The sequence below is a fragment of the Tamandua tetradactyla genome, chromosome 7, assembly GCF_023851605.1.
Source record: "Tamandua tetradactyla isolate mTamTet1 chromosome 7, mTamTet1.pri, whole genome shotgun sequence".
NCBI classification, from domain to species: domain Eukaryota; kingdom Metazoa; phylum Chordata; class Mammalia; order Pilosa; family Myrmecophagidae; genus Tamandua; species Tamandua tetradactyla.
Genome location: NC_135333.1, coordinates 95741546 through 95767097, shown reverse-complemented (window position 1 = coordinate 95767097; position 25552 = coordinate 95741546). Strand labels below are relative to the sequence as shown.

At 36.5% G+C, this 25552-nt stretch overlaps 1 protein-coding gene, 1 long non-coding RNA gene and 1 pseudogene across 6 annotated transcripts in view; 1 reads left to right on the top strand and 2 right to left on the bottom strand.

The window, feature by feature from the left end:
* The window catches only part of FGD4 (FYVE, RhoGEF and PH domain containing 4), a 252697-nt gene that overhangs the window by 134468 nt on the left and 92677 nt on the right, over nucleotides 1-25552 (bottom strand). The window contains exon 1 of one of the 4 annotated variants that reach the window (XM_077170479.1): nucleotides 21865-21951. The exons of the other annotated variants lie outside the window; for them this stretch is intronic. The gene's annotated coding sequence lies outside the window, so the exon portion shown is untranslated. Of the gene's footprint in view, nucleotides 1-21864; nucleotides 21952-25552 lie in introns of those variants that run through there. 4 annotated transcript variants of the gene reach the window in all.
* LOC143691663 (large ribosomal subunit protein eL31-like) lies at nucleotides 233-22646 on the bottom strand (annotated as a pseudogene). The gene is made up of 2 exons (XR_013179631.1): nucleotides 21865-22646; nucleotides 233-14418 (listed from the first exon to the last, which is right to left on the bottom strand). The product of XR_013179631.1 is annotated as a large ribosomal subunit protein eL31-like (transcript).
* Nucleotides 19801-23753, top strand: LOC143691664 (uncharacterized). The gene is made up of 3 exons (XR_013179632.1): nucleotides 19801-19999; nucleotides 20377-20533; nucleotides 23439-23753. It is a non-coding gene; the product is annotated as an uncharacterized LOC143691664 (long non-coding RNA).

Sequence of the window (25552 nt, the reverse complement as noted above, 5' to 3'; positions counted from 1 at the left end):
CTGATGCTCCTTTTATCTACCTTATCAACAGATGAGTAAACCAAATGGAATAAAAATAAATAGGGGGAATAAATGTTAAAATAAATTTAGATTGAAATGCTAGTGATTAATGAAAGGGAGGGGTAAGGGATATGGTATGTATGCATTTTTTTCTGTTGTCTTTTTATTTCTTTCTCTGAATTGATGGAAGTGTTCTAAGAAAGATCATGATTGTGATATGCAACTATGTGATGATATTATGAAGTACTGATTATATATGTAGAATGTAATGATCATAATAATAAAAAAAAAGAAGAACAAAAATCAAGGACTTAGCACACCTCAAAGAAACTGAAAAAGAACAGTAAACTAACCCCAAAGCAAACAGAAGAAGAGAAATAACAAACATTAAAAAAGATGAATGGGAGAACAAAAGAACAACAGAAAGAATCAATAAAACCAAAAATTGGTTCTTTGAGAAAATCAATAAAATTGATGGTGCATTAGTAAGACTGGCAAAGGAAAAAGAAAGAGGATGCAAATAAAATCAGAAATGAGAAAAGGTGCGTTACCTCAGACCATGACGAAATAAAAGAAATTAAAAGAGGATACTACAAACAACTATATGCCAACAAACTAGAAAACTTAGACGAAATGGACAAATTCCTAGAGACAAGTAAACAAGCTACACTGACTCAGGAAGAAAGAGAATATCTCAACAAAACAATCAAGTAAAGAGATTCAATGTCATCTAAAATCTTCCTACAAAGAAAAGTGCAGGATCAGATGGCTTCACAGGGGAATTTTATCAAACATCCCATAAAGAACTAACACCAATCCTGCTCAAACTTATCTAAATCATTGAGGAAAAAGGAACTCTATCTAACTCATTTTATGAAACTAATATCATTTTAATACCAAAACTGGGTAAGGATGCTATAAGAAAGAAAAACTACAGACCAATCTCCCTAATGAACATAGATGCAAAATTCTCAATAAAATATTAGTAAATCGAATCCAAGAGCACATTAAAATAATTATACACCATGACCAAGTGGGGTTTATAACAAGAATGCAAGGATGGTTCAACACAAGAAAATCAATTAATGTAATACAGCAAATTAACAAATCAAAAGGGAAAAATCACACGACCATCTCGATTGATGCTGAAAAAGCATTTGACAAAATGCAGCATCCTTTTCTGGTAAAAACACTCCAAAAGATAGAAATCAAAGTAACCACCTAAATATGATAAAGGGAATATATGAAAAACCTATAGCCAGCCTCATACTCAATGGAGAGAGACTGAAAGCTTCCCTTCTAAGATAAGGAATAAGACAAGGATGCCCACTGTCACCACTATTATTCAACATTGTACTAGAAGTTCTAGCTAGAGCAATGAGGAAGGAAGAAGAAATAAAAAGCATCCAAATTGGAAAGGAAGAAGCAAAACTGTCATTATTTGCAGATGATGTGATACTATACTTGAAAGACCCTGAGAATCTACAGCAAAGTTATCGAGCTAATAAACAAATTCAGCAAGGCTACAGGATACAAAATTAATATGCAACAATCAGTAACATTTCTATACACAAGCAATGACCCAGCTGAGGAGTCAGTTAAGGAAAAAATTCCATTCAAAATAACAACTAAAAGAATCAATTATGTAGGAATGAACCTAACCAGGGATGTAAAGGACTTGTACACATAAAAGTATATAAGATTGCTTAAAGAAATCAAAGGAGATCTTAATAGGTGGAATGATATTTCCTGTTCATTGATAGGAAGGCTAAATATAGTTCAGATGTCAGTTCTCCCCAAATTGATCTACAGATTTAACACAGTACCAATCAACATTCCAACAACCTTTGAAGATTTGGAAAAGCAAACTACCAAATTCATCTGGAAGGGAAAGAGATCCCAAATAGCTAAAAGCATCCTAAAAAACAAGAACGAAGTGGGTGGATTAACACTACCTGACCTTAAAACCTATTATAAAGCCATATTGGTTAAAACAGCATGGTACTGGCACAAAGAGAGAGGCATTGACCAATGGAATTGAATTAAGAATGCAGAAATAGACCACTAAATCTATGGTCAACTAATTTTTGACAAGGCCCCCAAATCCTCTGAACTGGGACAAAATAATCTTTTCAATAATTGGGCATGGAAGACCTGGATATCAATAGCCAAAAGAATGAAAGAGGTCCCTATCTTACACCCTATACAAAAACTAACTCAAAGTGGATCAAGCACCTAAATATAAGACTAGCACCATAAAGTTTCTAGAAGAAAATGAAGGGAAACATCTTCAAGACCTCATAATAGGAGGTAGCTTCCTAAACTTTACACCCAAAGCACAAGCAACAAAAGAAAAAATGATAAATGGGAAAATCATTTGCTCAAAATCAAATGCTTCTGCACTTCAAAAGGCTCTGTCAAAATGGTGAAGAGGCAGCCAACAGAATGTGAGAAAATATTTGGAAATCACAAATCAGTAAAGGTTTGATTTCCCATATACACAAAGAAATCATACAACTCAACAACAAAAGAACAAACAGTCCAATTATAAAATGGGCTAAAGATATGAATAGGAATTTTTCTGAAGAGAAAACACAGGTGGCTCAAAATCACATGAAGAGATGCTCATTTTCACTGGCTATAAGAGAAATGCAGATCAAGACTGCAATGAGATACCACTTCACACCTACAAGAATGGCTGCTATTAAACTAACAGGCAACTATAAATGTCAGAGAGGATATGGAGAAACTGAAACACTCATACAGCGCTCATGGGACTGTATAATGGTGCAGCCACTATGGAAGACTGTTTGATGGTTTCTGAAGAAACAAATTTTGAGTGGCCCATGACCCAGCAACAGCACTATTTGGTATATACCCAGAAGAGGTGAAAGCAACAACACAAACAGATATTTGCACACCGATGCTCATAGCAGTATTATTCACAATCGCTAAAAGATGGAAACAAATCAAATGCCCATCAACAGATAAGTGGATCAACAAAATGTGGTATATACATATGATGGATTATTATGCAGTGGTAAGACAAAATGACATCCTGAAGCACATGACAAGATGGATGAGCCTTGAGGACATAATGATGAGTGAAATTAGCCTGACACAAAAAGATAGATAACTTTATGATTCTACTTTTATGACCCATAAAGGTATAATCAGAGGCTTATAATACAGAATACAGGTGACCTAGAGATACATAGAAGTTAGAGATGGGTGAACCATTAGCTAATGAGGCTGAACTCCAATGTAAGGGAATAGATAGGAGTGAAGGTCATTCTCTAGTGGGTTTGTAAGTAATGTTACCATACTGAAGATGAACAAGATTGAAAGGGGTTGTATAGACCTACACGTTCCACTGATTAACACTAGAAATATGAATTCTCGCAAGAATTACTTCAAAGATATGATTCTTGTATAAAGAGTGTTTAAATCCAGGGTACAGGGGAAAAACTGCTATTGCATTCTTTGAGGTATGTTCAAAAGGAAACCATCAGCACTACCACAGCAAAAGCAGAGGTAAATCATGGAGGGAGAGACAAAAGTTAAGAGGAGGTTTAGATTTTCTATTTGGTGAGGGTGTGTTTATTGGTTTTCTTTCTCTTGGGAACAATGAAATTATCTAACATTGAGAATGTTGATGGACTGTGGACTTTGGGCCCTCTACATGATGCCTGATGAATGCAAGTGGCTAAAGGATGCACTGACAAAAGAAGGAGATCACCAAACAATGGTGTATACTTATGAATGAAAGTTGTGCTGCTACAAAGGAACAAAGTCATGAGGCATGCAACAATGTGAATGAACATGTGGAACATGTGGTGAGACAAAATAAGCCAAAAACAAAAGAACAACAATGGTATGGTCACTTTATAAGAAAACAGGGGCCTAGATTGTAAGCTTTTAGAGCAGACATATTAACTCCAGAGTGGTGATTATTATTTCTGGATTTTGAGAGGCTGTTATATATACGTACAACCTGATATCTGGAGTAAGAACAAAGCTCAGCAGGTTGGGATTAAAGTAATTCATATCATAGGGATAGGAAGACACTGTCTATATTTTAGAACCACATATACTCTTTGAGACCAATGGAAGAAAGGTTTATTTGATCTGGAACTGAAATTTTCTCTAGCGCATAATCTAACTTAAGCTATCTGTATAGCTCATTTGAACAACTGAAACACAGGGAGCACAGAATAACAAAGAGGTTCTTTAATCTCATATGGATTATTGTAATGCCTGGATACATCCTAGAGTATAGTAAGTAGATAATCAAAAAGTACTGGCAAAGCCCACTGAGGAATGGGAGAAAAATATGGAAGTATTAAACCTTACCATCAGGGAATCCCTTGATACTGTGTCAAACGTTAGGGACACCCAAATCAATAGGTCATGCCCTCAATCATAAGGTTCACTCTTGTGAAGCTTATGTAGGTAGTGGAGAAGCTTAGACTACCTATAGGCATGCCTAAGAGTTACTTCTGGAGGACCTCCTTTGTTGCTCACATGTGGCCTCAGTCTCTCTCTAAGCCCAACTCTGCAAATGAAATCATTGCCCTCTGCCCTATGTGGGACATGACAGCCAAGGGTGAAAGTCTCCCTAGAGATGTAGGAGATGACTCCCAAGGAAGAATCCTAACCTGGCACCGTGGGATCAACAGTTCCATCCTGACCAAAAGGGAGAAGGGGAGTGTAATTAATAAAGTATCAGTGGCAGAGAGAGTTCAAATAGGGTTTAGAGGCTACTCTGGAGGTTGCTCTCATGCAAGTTTCAGTTAGACCTTGCTACCTCTCATAACCTGCCAACACCCAATCAGGACCATTCCAGCCAATCCTAAAGAACATCTAGGGCAATATATAAGATTCCACAAGAGTTCCATGCACTTGCGTAACTTTCCAGAAACCTACAATCTCCAGGTGGGTCCCTGGTCCAGCCTCTCCAGAACATCATATAGTTCCATCTCCCTACCCCATATTAATGACAGACCCTTCCAATATGAGAAATCTAGAATTGCCATAGCCCAAACACCCCTAAATAGCGGGACAGAGAGATCAAAGGTGATGGTGGAGTTATACATAGAAGATAGGATTTAAGAAATGAATATGAATGCTGAATCATTAAATTGATATCTCTTTTATTCTCCAGTATTTTAGAGCAACTAGAAGTAAAAACCTAAAAATGTGAAATTGTAACCCATGTCAAAGTCTGAAATATGTCCTACAACTAATTGCGGTGCTATGCTTTGAAATTTATAGCTTTTTTTGTATATATGTTATTGTTCAAAAAAAGTCAACTTGATGATAAAAAAAAAATATTTAAGTTCTCTAGCCTCCTATATTCTGGAGCATCTAGAAGGAAAAATATGAGAGGATCGTATGGTAGCCCATGACAGACTCTGGGAACTGTCCTGTAACTACCTGTTGAAGAGTGCTTTGAAAACTACTGCTTTTTTATTTCTTTGTTTTGTATATATGTTATACTACACAATGAAAAAAAGTTAAAAAACAATTCCAATGTGAAGAAACTGCCATCGTAATGCGAGTGGAAGATAACTTGCCAGAGCCATTGAGAGGGTAATATAAAAACAGGCCATAAAAATATATATCATCTCAGTCTGCCACTTGACAAATTATCCTAAACAAACAAGTGTATCCTAAACAAACATAAAAGTGAATGTAATGTCATTTATTACAGAGATAAATTAGGAGCAACCTAACAATCTAACAAAATTACTTTTACAACCTCTTCAAGACAAGGTGTGTTCAAAGTATCGTAGAAGGCTCTCAAAGATTTGCTAATTTCCTCCTATGAAATATCAAATAAAGAAGCTTTTCTAGGCATCTGGGTATTTTTTCAGGTACCCACTTAAAATACACTAAACCTGAAATTGCCCAACTTAAATTATGATCATTTCCAGATTCACTAGAGTATTATGTAGTAAAATCCCCAATATTATGTCACAGATACGTATTCATTAGAGAAAAATTATCTCAAATTAGTGTCCTAAGTTTCACACTTATAATGAATAAAGTTTTGATACTTCCACAGGTGAGAGATATTTCCCTGAAAAATAATGCTCATGCTTATCATTTATATATACAACCCTCATACTTTCAAGCCTATGGTTTAAAATGAGAGATATTCTAGAAACATAAACTTGATTCTATTTTAGGTACAAGAGCTTGAATGCGTAAAGTATTTATATTTGGTGTATCTTGTAGGTTGTGGTATGCAGTAATATAAACAGACCTGTTAAGAAAAGAAAAATTTTGTTATTTCACCATTATTCTATTAACAAGGATGGTATCTAAAAAGGCCAGGCATACTCTGTGCAAATAGGAAATGCTGATGCTAAAAACTACAACTAAGAAAAGGGAAATTAGTTTAGTTCCAGTTTGTTGCCTAATTTTATCCTACAATTTTTACTGTTTTTTTTCCTGTTTTCTGAGAAGGGTTTTAATTTTACTCTTGACATTTTTAAGTATCTCATCAAATATCAATTTGGGATTATTAGCCCACTATTTATGAAAATCAAGTTACTGGTTGAAGACTATGTTAGCCTCTTTAGTGTAAAGTTTTATGTGCTGAAACTCATTTGTCTTTCCCTTTATACGGGATATTTGATTCAAAACATCAGTCCCAATGTATCCTGTCTTCCTCTATGGGATTTGGGTCCTTACTTGATCCAGCATTATTTTTATGTTCAAAAGACACAAGTATCCACATGTAACTGTAAAAAAAAATACAGTTTCTGTCTTGCCTGTGTCTCTTTTATTCCTTCTGTTAAAGGGGTGTAGGAAGTTAATTATTTAATGCAGGAGGAACTGAATGTTGAAGTAGCACCATATGCAGAATACTGGATGTCAGTACAGACAGTCTGACAAGAGCATTTGGGATAAGCAGGAAAGCAGACTTTCAAATCAAAGCAAATAAATATTAAAAAGGGCCTTTGTTTATTCAAAAAGATTACTGCTCCCTTTAGCTCCTCACCCCTACTGTCCACGATACCCATCAACTTCTCAGTAATTTTCAGTTTGGAGAAGTCTGGGTAAGACTTACTCTTTTCTTCATTCTTTCCCTTAGGTGCTTGATCAGATACCTACTGTTTGCTGGGCTTTGTGCAAGCACCTGGGTACACAAAGATGATCGAGACAAAACCTGTGACCTCAGAGAACACTCAATTTAATCAGGGAAGCTGTACAAGAATGGACCAAGAACTGTCAAGAGTTTTGAGGAAGGAACTGTTTAATTCTCATTGTTGGAGTAGGGTTCTTTCTAGAAACACAGATATTGGAGTCAGGTGTGATAGTCACTGTTCTAATTCCATCTCCCAATTGTTGAAATGGAAATATACAACTGTCTTTGGCAACTGGGGTAATTTCTTTACCTTGAATTTTTCTCTTAGTGTTAGTTCAGATCAACAAGGAAAATGCCTTCTATGGGTATGGCACTAAGTCAAATTCCGGAGATATAAGATGAGCAAAATAGTCCCTGGCCTCAAAGAGCTCAATCTAGCTAGGAAAAGAGAAAAGATAACAGTCAACTGCAAAATATGTGGATGACACGTATAATTTACAGAGTGTTTCAGGAGCTCAGAAGAGAGCAATGTACCTGGGAAGAAAGTCTCAGAAGAAGAGTGCGAGTTGAGCAATGTCAGAAAGGAGCCCAATGAACATTACAATGTTTCTCCTGTCATTTAAAAAAAATCAGGACAAAACTATCACACAACTCTCTCTTCCCTTGACATTTACATGGCTTTGGTATTTTATAACTGAAATACATACATATATATATTATATATATATATAATTTTGTGCTTTCGGTAGTTCTTAGAATTCTTCATGAATATTATGTAAATAATGTTTTTCCAAGTTATACTGTGAACTCAGAAGAACCCTATTTTATATTCTGCTTTTACTGTACAGCAAGGGTTCAGTTATCTACTGACAGACAACAATTTTTTTTGGTCAAAAACAGAATAGAATTTTTTTATTGTGTTAAAATATATATAACATAAAATTTGCCATTTTTACCATGTTAAGTATACAATTCAGTGGCACTAATTACATTCACAGTGTTGTGTAACCATCGCCACTATCTATTCCTTCAAATTTTTATCATCCCAAACAGAAATTCTAACAATCTTAAATGGTAGAAAGTGCTAGAATTTGAAGTGGTCTATACGAAGGCAATCTAGGGACTTGTTTTTAAATCTCTGGTTATTGTATACCTTTTACTGACTTATTTTCCTTTTTGCAAAAGGGAAGTTAATACATTAACACATTTATTGGGTTTATATGGACTTTGTTTCAAAATTGTAAAAAGCATAACTTTTATTCACAAATCTAAACCAATGTGACCTGTGATGTGTGTGATATTTACTACAGTGCTTGAGTCAAACTTAGAACACAAGCCTGCTTGCCCCACTGCATTCCTTATATTAATAATGCGCTATCATTCAGTCAGCTATCCAAGCTGGAAACGTCAGAGCAGTCCTTGACTTCCCTGTACCTCTACCCCTACCCATACATCCATTTCTTTACTAAGTCTTGATGATTCTACTCCTATAGATTAATCAGTTCTTCTCTCTTCTACATCCTTCCATCACTCTCTTATTTTGGGGAACTCAGCATCTCTCACCTGGACCATCTGGGCCCTGTCAAAATTCCAGGTCTCCTGTACCCTGCACGGTGTTGTCAGAGTTATCTTTTCAAAATGTATAGATGACTATGCTGTTTGCCAGATTCAAAATCTTGAAAAGCTTTCTCCACTGTGCATGGGATAAAGTCCAAACTCCAAAGTGTGGCTTAGATGACCTAACAGAATTGTGCCATTTATATGACAAATTCTAACCACTCTACTCCTACACCCAATTCTATTATTCTACTTACACCAGTTTTCTTGTATTCCAAATGTATATTTTTATTTTGTACTTTTCAAGTCTTGATGTATATCAACCCCTTGATATGAAGTGCCCTTTCTTTTCCACCTGCAGATGCCTGCTTGCCCTTAAGATCTTGTGCAGAACATTCCCCAAGGCGACATCTTTTGCGTTCTCTATCCTGGGCATGAGTCACAGCACTTTACACACACCTTTGCATTACACACTTTAGTTATTGAAGTGAACTTTTTAGGTTCAAGACTGTATATTTGCCACTTAAATGTTTATTAAGTGAATTCCCAGGTTAAAATTAAGGGGTGCCTGCACAAAGAGATAAATCCACTTAACTTTGATGAGAGAGATTCCATCTGATATTTCCTCCACTGGAAATTTTATACAAACATCATACCCTTTCCCCTTTCTGCCTGTATTCGCAAACAATAGAAAAGCTTCTGTGGAAAGTTAACATACCCATGGGCAATTAAGGGAAATAGCTCTAGATGGTTGAGGATGCAGGAAAAGCAAACAGCTGGTATGTATGTGTCAAAGCATCTGTCTTCCATCCTGCCTATTTTTCAACCCCACCTGGCCAAAATGACTCAATTTTAACTAATGTTAAAATATATCTGCTCCGTGGGAAGGAAAGATCTGGATCCTGGATCAGGCATTTTCAAAACAACTGCATTTTTAAAGTGGCAGTCAAGTTATTGGATTAGGTAGTTTCTTGACTCTCTGGTATACACCTGATTCCTCTGAAAGAAGAAACTACTACGACAACAACTTTCCATTATAAGAAGGTAATAACAAACCCTAAGAGAAGATGAGGGTGCCAGTCTGAGAAGAAGAGCTCTAAAAGTTGTAGCACCAACCAATACCCAAATGCTGAAATCAAACTATCCAAGAGTCATGCACAGTCCTTAGTGTCCTCAAAGTGGCCATCAGAGTTAGTCTAAAAGTTATTTATCATTACAAAGCAGATTCACTGCACACAATGATAAGAAAGCAGAAATATAATTCAAGGAAGAGGTGCATTGTATGATCATTTTAACAGTAAAAATTTTCTGCTTGTACCATTTTTTAAAGAGGGAAAATAGCTTTACAGAAAATGCTATACTAAGTCCTACTCTTTATGTGACTATGCCTTTTTCTAAAGAGCAGAGAGAGTATGTCTGTAGTAGTACTCTGCTTTGACAAAAAGTGCCCACGCATGAAAAAAATAACGGGGGCAGTAAGATTAAAGCAACTTGGTACCTGCATTTTTCTACGTAAATTCAAAGAATTTGACTGTCAGAGTTAAACAAGTGGGTTAAATTTATAGCATAACCGTTAAGGTGTTACTGCTATAATGTTAACATTCAACACAACTACCGAGACATATCAAAGCTGATTACCCCAAAGCTTTTCCCCAGAACGTAATTAAGCTCGCAAGCAAGCAGCCTGGCTGTGGGGGCTTGCCCTCGTTCTCCCTCTTCCTAGGGTCTTCCACCTTAGGTGCCATCTCACACTCGTCTCCAGAGAATGAAATGAGGAAAAAGCCTCTTTCTCTTGGCAAGCCAATTTGTTTATTATCCCTTATCCCAAAATGACCGAAACCTAATTCTGCTTTGGCAACAGTCATTATTTGGACCTTCCAATGACTTCCTTTACCTAACTCCAGTCTGCCTTCATATTACCTCTTTCAAGATCTGCCTCATATGCATTGTCTCCTAATCCCACAGACTCTGAAGACTCCTTTAAAAGTTCACAACCCTTTCACAAAAGGTATCTGGCTTGTACTGTAATACCAGCCCATAACTATTAATCAAGCAATATTTTTTATAATCATTCCAAACTAAATTCTGTTTTTCTAATAGGACAGAGAGGTTGAAAAGAACTTTAGAAGGCACCTAGTTCTACACATCTGATAGGAAAATCTTTTCTGCAATATCTCTTATGTCTGTCTAATTTCTATTTGGGTACCACCAGAATAGGAAAATACTTCTTGAACAGTCTGTTACACTTATAAAACTAGTCTAATTATTAGGAAATCCATTAAGTTTTTCCAAACAATCCACAACACAAATACATACACTGGCCTGTATTAGTTACTACTACTCAGGACAGGTTCATCTTCTCTACCAGATTATAAACTGCCTAACTGCCTTTTAGTAATGGTTTCTATATTGGTGCACTTCTTTCAGACTGTAAATTCCTATAAGGTCATTGTTAATCACTTAAATTCTATAGAAAAAGTGCAAAAATGAAAACAAAAATAATCCCAAAACATGGTGACAACTTGTGCTTGGTGTAATTTCCTCCAATATTTTTGCTATGAATTTTATAAACTGTAATTTAACATATATAAGGTGTGTGTGTGTATATATTTAACATTTCATTGTAAGCTTTTTTCTGTACTTTTTGAAAACACATTTTTAATAGTTCCATAACATACCATCTCATGATTGTATCATAATTCACTTAGCAATTCCCCTACTGCTGGGCATGTTAGTAGTTTCCCTTTTCTCCCCATTCCCACTGGAGCACCTGATGTGATATGATAAAACATCAGGTGGATCACTCAGCAAATTATAAGTTGCCTGGTTTCAAAAACTGGGATGAAAGAATCAAAACGCATGAACATTTTAACATTACTGATACATGTGGCATGTGTGTTCTTGTATTTGATTGCTTTAACTATTTCCCTTTCAGAGAGCTCCTGATTCATAGGACAAACTAACTAGGCAGCACGCCAGGGAACTCCAGTACTTTATGGGCACAGCTGACAGGGCCAAGAGTAAACACTGATCAAAACTGAATCAATTAATATTTTGTTACAATGCATTGGTAGTTTGAATTCATGTTTACACCGGGACTAAAACCAGGAAGTACATAATTTGAAATGAGGGAAACCCATGTTTTCTGACATCTCACAAAGAAGCAGAAGAGGCCAGTCTGCAGAGAATGAAGCCCGCAGGCAGAAGAGTGGGAATGAGTTTATATGCCCAGAGGGAGAGTAACTGACCTGCTTCCTGATGGCTTTCCGGTTCCTGATTCCAGGATCTTGTGGAGCCTATAGGAATTTATTGTCCCGGGTTCTATGAGATACCCTTTATTGTTTTTATATATCCCTCTATTTTCTCAACTTATAATGAGAGCGTACTCCTCACACAAAACATTCTCTAGTTAAGATAAATATGTATTACCAAATTTTTCCAAAAAGTTATATTAATTTACACTGCCATCTAAGGTATGCAAGGACGCCAATCCAGAATACTATAATTAAGAAAATGTTTGTCAAAACCATAAGCATGAATATTTACTTTGTTTATTTCTTTGACTGCTAGTTATGATACATTTTTTTCATATATTAATCATTTATTTTCCTTCTTTTGTGAAATATCTGTTGATGTCTTTTGAGGATAAGCTACCTAAGAACTTTTAAAGAGAGTATACGTTATTAATTCTCCCCATCTCTAGAATCTTATAATTTCTACATCCCTCTGCTAGTGCAATAGTTCAATTTCCTATCTTTTGCTTAAGTTAATGCAATGGTGTTCTAAATAAAGAAGACTGAATATAAAAACTAGGAGCATAGGACTGAAGCCAGAAGAGAGGAGAGTTTTAATACTAATCCTTCATTTAATAGTTGTGAAATTGGGAATACTATGACTGCCATGGTGATGGTTTTTATTTATTCAATGATAAATCCCACTTATCTCAAATGTTTATTAAAGATTAAATGAGACAGGTTGTAATGTCTAATACATAGAAAATAAAAATTGGCATCTGTTGCAATTACAATATAGATGTATCATAAGTGCACTTAAAATTGCTCAAATTGCACTACACGTGTTTTATAAATACAGAAAACAGATGTACAAGACAGTGAGCACAAACACAAGTGCAACAATTTAAGCTGTCCAGGCAATTGTCCCAATGCTCACGGTGATCCACACAGAGACAGAGGGCATGAGCCTTCTCCTCCTTCACCTGACTCACCACACTGAGTTTGATTCTAGGCCTTCATTTCATACAACATGGCCCCTAAATATATGTTAAGTAATTATTTCATCCTGTGCCCAACAAAAAAAGCAGCAACCTGTTCCAAGCCTGGGGGGGGGAACACTGTGTTGACTTGAGGAGAGAGAACTATTGATTCACAAAGTTATGCCTTCCTAAGGGACTTTTCAAGTGCTTTTGCAACTGCACACGGACTTTACTTTATGTGCTGACTTTAGGATCTAAATACCAAGATTAAGGTCTGACTTCATTGTCTTGTGCGGTGATAAGAATAAAAGTTCCACCTACCATAGTAGAAGATGAAGATGAAGATGAAGAAGAATTCTGCCTCCCTTGGATATTGTCCTCTCCAATGCTTCCATCAAACTGCCACCAGTTATTTTTTCAGACTATAAAACTGAAGACCTATTCCCCAAATGTTTAAAACTAATCAATGGTTTCTCATTCTCTATAGGACACTGTTGAATAAATGAATACAGGAGTTTACTGAATATATGAATGTGAGGGGTTAGAGAATGAAAGGGAGAGAGCAAAAAAAAAAATTTCTCCTATAGAGAAAGGGCTCACAGCCCCTCAAGGCTTTCAGTGCCAAGAGTAGGAAATACATTAATATTTGTAGGATTACTACTGATGACCCTTAAAAAACATCACAACTATCACCATCATCTTTAACCCTAATTGCATATAATATCCATAATAACCCCATGAGGTCTAACAAATGGGGAAAATTTAGAGAGGTTAAATAACTTGCCTAGGGATGTCCAGGTAGCAGGTATAGGAAATGGGACTAAAAGCCAGGTCTGCTTGACATTAATGCCTTCCCATGTTAATTTATTAAACTCTGACTTTGAAAAAAAAAGAGCACATTTCAGTATTAAGTCCAGAAACAAAAGTCCAACATGTGATATGATTTTGGCACTAATTGAACATGGTATGGCCCTAATAATAGACTTTCCTCAATTTCCACCACACAAACTGGGGACAACACACCCCTACTGTACCAAATTACACTGTTAGCTTATCATTCCTGTCTCACCTTAAATGAGACCCTCCTAGAGAAGCATTTTCTGATTACCCAATCAAAAGTTTGCTGTCCCGAAATTTCTCCTTAACATATCACTTTTTTTACAGTTATAATTCTATTTGCTTTCATCTATACAATGGCTGCAGGTATTTGAAAGTGACATCAGGTACTTAGGTAACCAATGTGTAGAGCTTGTTTGGTGAATCTTCATCCTCATTACGTTTTCTGGGCAACCATACATGGATACAGTATGGTACGGGACATTCTTTATTCCTTTGGCCCAAAAAGCTTGAAGCTTGGTGTCAATGTGTACATCTGGCATTCCCATGTCCTTCGGGGCAAATTTGCAGATCTCTTTGGGTGCCCACAGGGCACACTTCTTGGAGCTCACTCCATGAATGCACTTGTGGTTGTTGATGGTATACTCCCTGGGCACCACCTCGATGATAAGAGAACAGTCCTTCCCTCCACCCTTCCTTGTGGGAGCCATTCTCACTGGACAAGTTTGGAAAAGAAGAACTGGTGAAAGACTGTCAATGCAACACAGCTTTGTCTTCACAAACTTTCCACTATTTGAAACTAAGCTGTTCAAACTTATTTGTTTACTTGTATATGCCCATCGCTACTGCCCAAGATGTAAGCGTCATTAAAGATGATGCCCATTGTGTCCAGTGCCATATCCTCCATACCCACTAACAGTGCCCAGCATAAAGTAAACACTCAACAAACAGGTGAATGAATGAATGAAATGTTAATACTAATGATAGCAACATAGCCAAATAAAGAATATTTCTAGTAAGAGGTAGAGTGGTCTGGGTAAGGTGGGAGACAAGTGAGTGGGGTAAGGGGAGCAGAGGAAAAAGAGATTGGGTAAGCAAACCCAAGCTGTATTTCTGCAGCAATGTCCTTAGAAGAGGGTGCACTAACCTACAGTAGGGATATGCTATCCATGTGACAAGTGAAATTATAGTAAGTGTCAAAGTACATGCATGCCTTTAGGCTTTCCCTTCTTGGTGCTCTGTCCCCTGACCCCCACCCCAGCACACACCTGCTCTGGGGCCCACAATCACCTATTCATCATTTTATTTTTCATGTAGCTACGGCTAAGGGAGAGACTATACAGACCAAAAAGCACAAAATCTATTTCACTTGACAGTTATGTTAAAAAAAAAAAGTTCAGACATTTATAATGAGAAATTTATCAGTTTCTCACAACTTTACTTATGGAATCATCTTTCAAAGCTGTTCTGCCTTAGGGATTACTGAAAATTCCATTGGTGGGATTTTAGGGTGATATCTCAAAGTTCGGCTCCTTATTAAGACAACAATGTAGAAAGTTGGCTGACCATCACCCACCCTTTTGCAATCAACATACAACACTCTACATTAGCTGTTTCTACCATCTCACAGGTTTTGTGACTTTGAACAAGTTACTTAATCTTTATGGGCTTCTCCATAAAATGATAGAATTAAAAACCAGATAACCCTAACCAAGCGTCCCAACCTTTAAATTATGTGAAAATAAAGAGTCTAGTACTGTATAGTAAGGATGCAAAAATACAATGGATTCAGTTTATTTGCCTTATGGGCCTATTATCTTGTCTAGTATTTCATTAATCTGGGTTCAGGACCAGGAAAATTGGTAAAAAATAAAAAAAGAACACAGGAATTAAGTATAGGAGGAGGAAGGAAGGAAACAACTACTTACAGAGGAAGTCAGTAATTCAAAACATTTGATACAAAAGAACAATTAGCTCCACAGAAGGAAGGTTGGTTGTAAATACGGAACTTACCTAAGAATAAGGTATTGCTAGACACCCTCATGTAGCCTCTACTAAACTAGTTCCAGGGTAAAAGTGATGCATCTGAATGAGAGAGGATGAGTACAGCATGCAATGTTACGCAAAGGATCAGCTGTAGCCTACATAGAACCATTCATTGCCAACTTATGGAGAGTTTGCCTTTTTATTTTATAGTATCATGGGAACAGTTATAAAAACAGAAGAGGAGGGCATGTCAGCAAAAACAGCTGCTGATACTCAAATATATGGCACACGTACAGAGAAAAAAGTCCTGCCAAGTATAACCAGCAATGAGCCATAGCTTTTCTGAGTTTATGCCACCACGCATACTTTGCAGGATTTCCTTCCTATATTTCTTTATCTAACACAGCAATGGAAGATTTTACTGCTGCACAAAATTAACTCATTCTAAGCATTTCTTGATATGGCCATATGGAATTGTGGAAGAGAGCAAAAGAGGGCAATTTTCAGGACATCCAGTTTTTGAAAGTCATAAAAAATACAAACAGTTTTACCACCAAGGGCCCCAACAGGTTCTCTTCCACTTCACATGCCTCATATCCCACCACCTCAGACAGCTCAAGGGCCAAACAGACCACAATAGGCAGAAATGATTAATTTCAAAAAATGGATTATAAATCTGGACCGCAAAAGTAAAAAGAACGACTCAATTTAGGAATTAGACCAAATGCGTCAATAAAACACGAAGAACAATGTAAGAATTTAACCACCACTTATCAGCTCTGCAGTCTACTTGTTTGAATGTAAGTCAAGTCAGGCAGCATTCCAGCATTATGCATAAAAGGAAAGAACCAGAAAGACTTGACTGTACTGAAGTGGTGGTGGGCTGATCTGCTATCTACTCTGACTGTTATAGATTTGAGTCACTCTAAGTACTTTATTCAGACTCTCATTTTTTGTCATCTGTATAATACTTTTATAAGAAATAACTGAAGAAGTTTAATTTTACATATATACAAATGTAAAAATAAACTTGCTATTTAGTAAAATCTGAAGTTGTATTGAAGGATTGAAAGGCATCAAGCAGTTTGAAAAGTTGGAAGAAGACTCAGAAAACATTGTAATCTAACCCCACTCCTCACCCCTCATTTCACAGATCACGGATGTGAGAACCAGAAAGCAGTGCTTCATAGAAGACCTAAAATTTTGGTACATTCTAAATCTGCATACAAGAAGCCGAGAACAAAGCTGTGAATGGAAGTGAACCTCTCAGCATGGGCAATAAGAAACACCAAGGTCCAGAAACCAAATTCCCTTATCTGAAGTGCACCCTGCGAGGCCCTGTGTATCCTGGTTGGGAATGCAGGGTCCCCAGGGACCATGCCTGCTGCCCACTGCTCTTTACTAATTTCAGTAAAAGGTTATCCTCTCAAGAGCCACTAAGTTTTTCTACAGTAGTTGATATAACAAAGTTTTTCAATACATTTTGAAAAATCCTGTAGTTTTATTACTTATTCTGCAAATTTGGTCAAGGAACATTAATTAATAAGTATGCTTACCAATGAAATTAAGTGATGTAGTAATTTGAAGCTGTATGTAACCCAGAAAAGTAGGCTCTTTAATCCATTCTTGTGGGTGTGCACCCATTGTAAACAGAATCTTTTGGTGAGGCTACTTAAATTAAGGTGTGGCCCACCTAATTCAGGGTAGGTCTTAATTCTTTTACTGGAGTCCTTTATCAGAGAATAAAAGTCAAACAGAGTGAAAGCATGGAAGTAAGAATCTAAAAGCAAGAAAACCCAGAAGAGAAGGGAGAGACCAGCAGATGCTGCCATGTATGTACCTTGCCATGTTACAGGAGAGTCCAGGATCCCGGGCAGCCAGTCTTCAGAGAGAAAGCATCACCTGATGATGCCTCGATTTGAACATCTCTTTCAGCCTCAAAACCCATGAGCTTGTAAGGTAATAAATTCCCAATGTTAAAACTCAACACATTTTGTGGTATCTGCTTTTGGCAGCTTAGCAAACTTGAACAAGTGACTAGGTACCCATACCCATAGAATGCTGGGATAAATTTTGACATAAATGCCCACTTAAAAATATAACTTTAACTCAGCAACAGTAAAATATGTTAAGTAAATTCACAAACACCAGAGAACTTGAGAAGTGTACAGATTAATCCAACCCACCACAATGGTCAACCATATCCCAAGGCTCACAGATGCTCAACACTTCACACCCATCACTCAGGCTTTTTCAGGTCTCTAAGATATAAAATAATTAAAGCAATATGAACACCCTGAATGTACATGATGCTTTTAAATGACCTCATTCCTTCCCAAATTTTACATTGCTTAGGAAGGAATGATTTTTATGCATGAAATTTCCATCTCAATAATATAAAATTAGCTTAAAAATGTTTACAGATGATGTTAAGAGGATTTTCAGGCAGACATATATCTATGACTACTGGGTAAAAAGATTCTTCTTAGACTAATGTATACCTAATTTAATTTTGCATATTAAAAAAATCTTAAAATAATATATGTAGACTAGAAAGTTCAAAAGAGGGTCAGAAGTTCAAAGTCAACTAAAATTGATAGCAAGAAACCACAATTAGCAAGTCAGGCGTCAAAATCTGTTATTGAATTAGGAACATGAGTCCTTGACCAATACAAGGTTATCCACTTTTATATTTCATTAAAAAAATAAATTAAGCAAATAGAGCCTATTAGTGGTGATCTTTTCTAGCTGTCTGGGCAGCCACTGACCCACTGACATAAATGTCCAAATGAAAGCAGAACAGCACAATTAGGAGAAGTAAAACTACCTAAGCAAAGCCTTTTCTTGCACGCTTTCCTATATCAAATGAAAATGGCAGACCTAGCTAGCCTCACAGAGCACTAGCACTATGGTTTAAACGACAGGAAAACTTACACAAAGAAGTATTACAGAGTATAGACAGCACTCTTTGTTTCTCACTTTTATATTTTAGGGCACAGTTTTGGGGAAGGGTATACAATGCTGCTTTACAAAGGACAGAGAAGTCCCTTGTTCAAGCTACCAACCTCTTAAACCACACAGAAAAATGTCAGTCATCCATTTGTTAAAACCCAAATCTCCTGCTACTGCTTACAATATGCAACACACATTTTAAGGGACTGTTGAAATAGAAAAACAAAGGAAGCCCTTGAAATAGAAGGCAATCTTCCTAATTTCCCCCTGCCTTTATCACTGTGCCTGCCTGTCCGCCCTTAAAGCACTGTCACATCGATTCCACATGCTCTGGCCCTTGAAACTTGTGCAAAAGCATTGCAAAATAAAACTGCATAATCATCACATTTCAAAACCTGAGCTCATAATGGCAGGTCAGCATGTAAGCCAAAATAGCTATTAATTAAGCCATAACCTACAAATGTCCCTGACTTAAGACTTTTTTCACATAACAAGAACAGACATTGAACACATTGTAGCCATGGGCGTATTTCAGAAAGAATGCTGGTATAATTTACCATTAAAAATGATTGTTTTTGTTGCCACTTTCAGGGGTCATAAAACAATTTCACAGGTATACCGAAAAAAAAAAAAAAGACTGAAAAATAATTCATTTTCCCACATCAACATGTAATCGTATGGATGTAAATTAACTGCTAAAAATCAGTTTAACAGAAGTGTGTAATGTGGGAGGTGGCTTCCAGAAGAGCTCATAGTTCCCTTTTCCTGGAGCACATGGACATAATACCTTCTCAAACTAGTATAAACTGGATACATAGTATCAAGGCTACTTACCTTAGACAAGCTGAATTTATTCCTCTTGTTTGAAATCACAAACCACTGAGGTAAAAGATCCCTTCATTTGTTCTTCCAGCGAGCCAAATCTAGCCTCCCATTAACCCAGTCCATTGCAGATAATTTCACACAGCACACACTCCCCTGCTTTTTCTCAGTTCCCAGCCCAGCAAGGATAATCACATTCCGGCGGGGAGTGAACAGATGGTGGATTCCATGGTAACCAACCCTCCTAAGGCGATTGGTAGAAGTGTGTGACTCCTGCTTATTGGGTAACAATCGCTGTCTTTGTGCTCCAGCCTTGCAATTCCAAAAGGAAGGAACATATAGCCACTCACATGCACAGGGTTTGCCTAGCAGGTGTTTGGCTCTTTAAACAAGGCAATGCAACACAACTAAAAGCTTTCCGGCGAATTTAAACTTGGTGGTACAAAGTCCTAATATTTCTGATAGCACAGACTGCTCATTCAGGGAGAAAGGTCACAAGAGGCTTAACTTGACAAATAGAAAGCAAAACTTGAATGGTAACTTGAAAATTTAAAGATAAAAGCATTTTAGAAATCTAAACATTATCAGCAAGTAATTTTCTGATTTGCAATTCACACCAAGAGTAAAAATTGATTTTACACTCATCTATGAAAATTTTTAAACAAATTGCAATATTCAAAAGTGAAAAAAACACCTTAGTTTGAAAAACAAAATTAAGCTTTCAAAAGCAATCATTTTATAAATGTAAGTTTTTTTAAAAAAATTGTAAAATTCATTTTTAATGTTTTTTAAAAAAATTTATGGATGAGTGTTGAACTTAAAATTTTTCATCAAGAACCTTGCCAAGTTATAGGACTGAAATCTCTTATTTTATATGCTGTACTAGTCTGAATTTATTTCTGCATCCATGAAGGTTAAATGCTGATTCAGCAGGAAAACAGCTGTCCCCCACCCACTGCTGCTCACTGACTAAGAAATCAGAGAATAAGTCCTTGTAAGAGCAAAATGATTGAAAACCAAATATATCACACCAAAACCAACTGTTAGAGGTCATCCACATTCTAAACCAGGTAAATTGTAAGTATTAGGAAAATCCATCAAAAAAAAATTTTTTAAGAGCCAGGAAAGAAATAATTACAATAAGCCCAAAACAAAACAAAACTAGAAACTGTAACTAGACTTTCAAGTATGACTTAACTCCTTACTCTAAAGTCACTGCTGTATCTTAAATTTAGGAGTTTTTGCTTTGGCAGTAAGACATGAAGTGAAAAAAAGAGACACAAGGGCACAAATATTGAAAGGGAATAGACAAAAGCATTATTTGTAAATGATAGGATTCTATTCTTAGAAATATCAAAGGAATCAAGTAGGATATTACTTATAGCACCAGAAATTTAGTGAAATGGCCAAATATTAATATAACAATCTAATTCCTTTATAAGGAAAAAAAAACTATCAGAATATCAATGATATTGGGTTTACTATCACGGCAACAAAAAAGTACAGGAAACATAAGAATCTTATCAAGAAATGTGTGTGAACTATGTGGGGAATAAAAAATGAACTATTATTGGGAGAAATAAGGGAAAACTTTAAGTGGAGATATGTAATATGTTGTTAGATAGAAATAATTTTAAAAGTATCAAGTCTTCTCAATTTGCTACACACACTTCTAGTAAAATTTCTAACACACATAAAAAAATAAATTTAACGAAGTGACTCTGAAGTTTATTTTATAAAATTTAAAACTGGATAAAACTTTCAAAGAAAATTTTATATGAGCTGAGTAATAATTGGCAAAATAACTAACTGTACCAAATTTTTAAACATGTTACATTGGTATTTCCCAAACTTACAATCCCAGGGCAAATCTCTCCCCCTGAGTTCCATGCTCGTACATCTAACACCTACTGAACATCTCCGCCTAAAAGTTTAATAAGTATCTCAAACTTAACATTCCAAAATCCAATCCTGATTTTCTCCCCAAATGTGCTTCTCCTGAATCCTTCCTCATTGTCGGAAAAGGCAACTCCATCCTTCCAGTTTCAAGCTCAACTCCTGGGGCCATCCCAGATTCTTCTCTCCGTCTGACACCTCACACATCCAACCACTCGGCAAATGCTGTGGGCTGTTTTTTTAAGTCTTGCCACTTCTTACCTCCTGAACCACCCTGACCCTGGCCTGGGTCACACCCTCTTGTAAGTGGATTTCTTAATAACTTCCTAATTTGACTTTCTGCTTCCACCTTGCCCCTACTGTCTATGAAACCTGACCGGATAATGTCACTTCTCTTCTCAAAACCGATTTTTCCATTGGCTAAGAATAAATGGCCCAATATGTCTGATGGCTTGAAAAGCCTGCTCCCCAATTAATTTATTTCCCTCCTACAACCCTCTCCTACCTTCCCTCTTCACACTGTTATTCCTTGAAACCGCCAAGCATATTCCTGCCTTTGGACTTTTGAATGTGCTGTTTCCTCTGCCTTGACCACCACCCTCCCAGGTGACTTCATTGCTTTCCATCACAATGCTATCTAAAATGATTTCCCAGGCCCCCACACTTCCCATCACCCTCTTTCCAGTCTTACTTCTCTTTATCATACGTGATGAACTACATATTATATTTATTTTTGCTCTATAAGTATATTAAGGGGCTGTGCCTGCCTCTGCTTGAAAGTAAACCCCATGAAAGTAGAGACTGCTGTACTATTGCTTTTTGTATTATTTTTTTGTACTATTTCTTCCCAGTTCTGAGAAGTATATGCACACACTGGTCACTCACATATAAATGATAAAATACTTAAACTGATACACCTTGGCATCTATAAGCAGCTAATATGCTAAATAAAAAATATATATACCCAGAAGGCAGGGACATATTTAATAAAAGTATTGAGAAAAGCTAGCAGTGACTTTTTTTTTTTTTTTTTAGTTCTAGGACAGATTTCAGAGTTTGGTATGGGTTACAGTTCTACAATTCCAGGTTTTTATTTCTAGCTGCTCTAAAATACTGGAGACTAAAAGAAATATCAATATAATGATTCAACTTAGAGTCCTAACTTACCCCAAACACCAAAATAAAAATTCCATACACAATAAAGATGCAAATTAAAAAAAAATCAAACTATAGAAAAAAAAGGAAAATCTCTGGAGTAAGGAATAATATTTTAAAAACTATAGAAGAAATCACTGTGAGATGATTTTATATATTGAAGTATAAATATGTTAAGCATTTGTGTCCAAAATAAAATGCAAACAGAGAAGGACAAATATTTACACTAATCAAAACGACAAATTGATAAGTATACTATAAAAAAATGTTTTGCAGATAATTTGAATACTAAAAGGAAAAACAACCAGTAAAAGAATATATAAGAAAATTTTCAATTTCACTGGTAACCAAAAAACACAAATTAATACAAAAATAAGATATCTTTTCTGCTATTAAGCTGATAAGGATAAGATACATGAACCAGTAGGAACTTGGGTAAAGTTCGTGCTATGGTGATGCCTGCCTCTTCAGCAACAGTGGCATTTCTACTCTGTTCTGTTTCTTGTGTTCATGATTTGGGGCAAATATAACCAACACTTGTGTGCTTTTTGTAACAGATTCTCTCTGACTGTCAACTCCATGTCCAGGTCTTGTAAGACCCACCCCAGCAAGGGACACCTGTTTCTGCTGGGAGTGTGTTGAGTTCCTTGCGTAGGTTGGAGGAGGGGTATGTTGGAAGCCAAGGTGCTAGTGCAGATCAGCTGTATTTCCCGAATGAAAGAAACCATTGGAGAACTCTGGGTATTTGCACATTCTTTAGCCTTGTCCAGAGTATATCTCCCCTCCTTACTTGCCTAAACGATGCAAGTTTACTCTTCGAATCTCAGTTTCAGCATTCCTGCTGTGTGAAGCCCTCTCTGAGTCCCCTCACTTAAGTCAGAGTCTGATATTTTGTCCTCTGTGCTTTCTTAATAATTTGGACAGTGATGGTGCTTACCAGAGGCCAGAGTGAAGTGTACATGTCTCCACTGCACACCGTGAACCCCTCCAGGCCAGGGACTTCCTTTCCAAACTCTGCATTCCAATGCCACACAAGGGCCCTGATGCATAGTGACCACTTAAAAATCTCCTGAATGAATAAAAACTGGTTGTGCATGAAGAGTTTGCTGCAGTTTTTAATTCTAGTGCAAATTTAAAGGCAACCTAAGGAATCAATAATAGATAAATAGACAAGTGAATAATAATGAATACAACTTGATAAAATATCATGCAGTTATTCAAAATGTGGTCAAAAGCTATGTGACAAATGAGAAATGTTTATGGTATATTATTAAAAACAAGCCACTAACTTACCGAGCTCCTAGTATGTTCTAGGCACTATGATAAACATATTATAAATATTTTATTTATCCCTCATAACAATTGTGAAGTAGATAATGCTATCCTCATTTTTTTTTTTAGGTGGGAAATTGAGACTCAGAAATGGAGTTTTTGACCTAGGTCTCACTGCTAAGTCTAGAACTTCTTTTACCTGAAGCAAAAGCATGAGCCTAACTAACTAGGCTATACCAACTCCTAGAGGTGGGGAAAAGCAGAATACAAAACTGAATACTCACTCTGAACATATACTACATTTTCAAATATATTAAAAATAAGACACGTTGAAAGGAAAAAAGCCTGGGCTTGCTTACCTACCTAAAAATGGCAAAAGTAGTCCTGAGGGGAAAATGTTGGTGATATTTTACTTTCTTCTCTTTTCAAAAATTTTAATGTAATAAATCATGAGTTCTCTAAAACTGATATGTATGCCTCCTACACACAATATATGTTTCTATGTTCACTATGTTCTTGGGAGAATCTATCAACTAAAGAGACAAGTAAAAAACTAAGAAGAACTTAACCCACAGTTTTTAAAAGACTCCAAGGGAATCCTCTGAAAAGAAAGTAAGGAGCAGGGTCCTCTCCTGTTTCAAGTTCACCTCTGAGTGTTCTGACATTGTCTCCACAATAACATTTCAAGCTACACTGCTCTGAATCTAATAATAGGGCACTGAAACATAGGCAGGAGAGCTCGTGACAGAGAACCAATAAAGGTTCTCAAGATAAGAAGGTTTGGGGAAGCAGAGAAGCCTGATAATTTATCTTCTTCAAATACTGGGTAGGGAACAACTTTGCCTGGAATTTCTGTTGTAGCAACCCTTAAACCAGTTAAGCAGTGAGCAAATACTCTTGGAAGTTCACTCTACCTTGAATATGCCCAGTTTCATTCATCCTTACTCCTCTCTCCTCTTTTTCTTGGTAAGAAACTTTATCTAGGAAGACCCTATAAGCCAGAGGTGTCTAAACATTCTCAGATCACAGAGCCCCCAGCACTTCAGTAGCTTTCTCATAGTACCCCAGGCCAGGAAAAATTCCTAAGGCAATCTATTTGTTAAGTAGATAGATACAAAACCTTGTGTATTTTTGACTGAGAAAACTTAGTACCATGTGAGTATATAATATACAATAATTGCAAGAAAAATCAGTGTTTTCATTTTTAAATCAGTACCATTTCTTACCAATGGGGAGATTCTGCTGGATCCTACACAACTGTCCATACTTCTAACATTACAGCGAATAATGCCATCTTTATTTCCTGTTCCACACTGGTTTTCACCAGGGACTTGCTTTTTATACAGCAACTGCCAAACCCCCAGCTTTGTACAAATATGACATCATCAAAAGAAATATAGCGCAATCTAATATTAAAACTGTGAACTATCTGGAGCTAATAGTTTGAACAGTGTTTGGTAGATGTTGCTGTGTTTTTCCAGAAAATTTTAAATACCCTGTGGTCAACACCCCCTGACATTAGAGCCATTCCTTGGGGGCATTTAGCACAAAATTTGGCAAGATGTTTCTAAGCCTTCACCTTTTGAGAACCCCCTTAGTAAAAATACTCCCCAATTAGAAATGAAGGAACCTGGACTCTAGTCCCTGCTTAGTCATTTGTGTGACATGGGCAAGCTATTGACTCTCCCTAGTCCTGTGCCCTTCAACCACAAAATAAGGGACCTATGTTAGACCATCTCCAAAGTTCATTTCAATTCTAAAAGAAG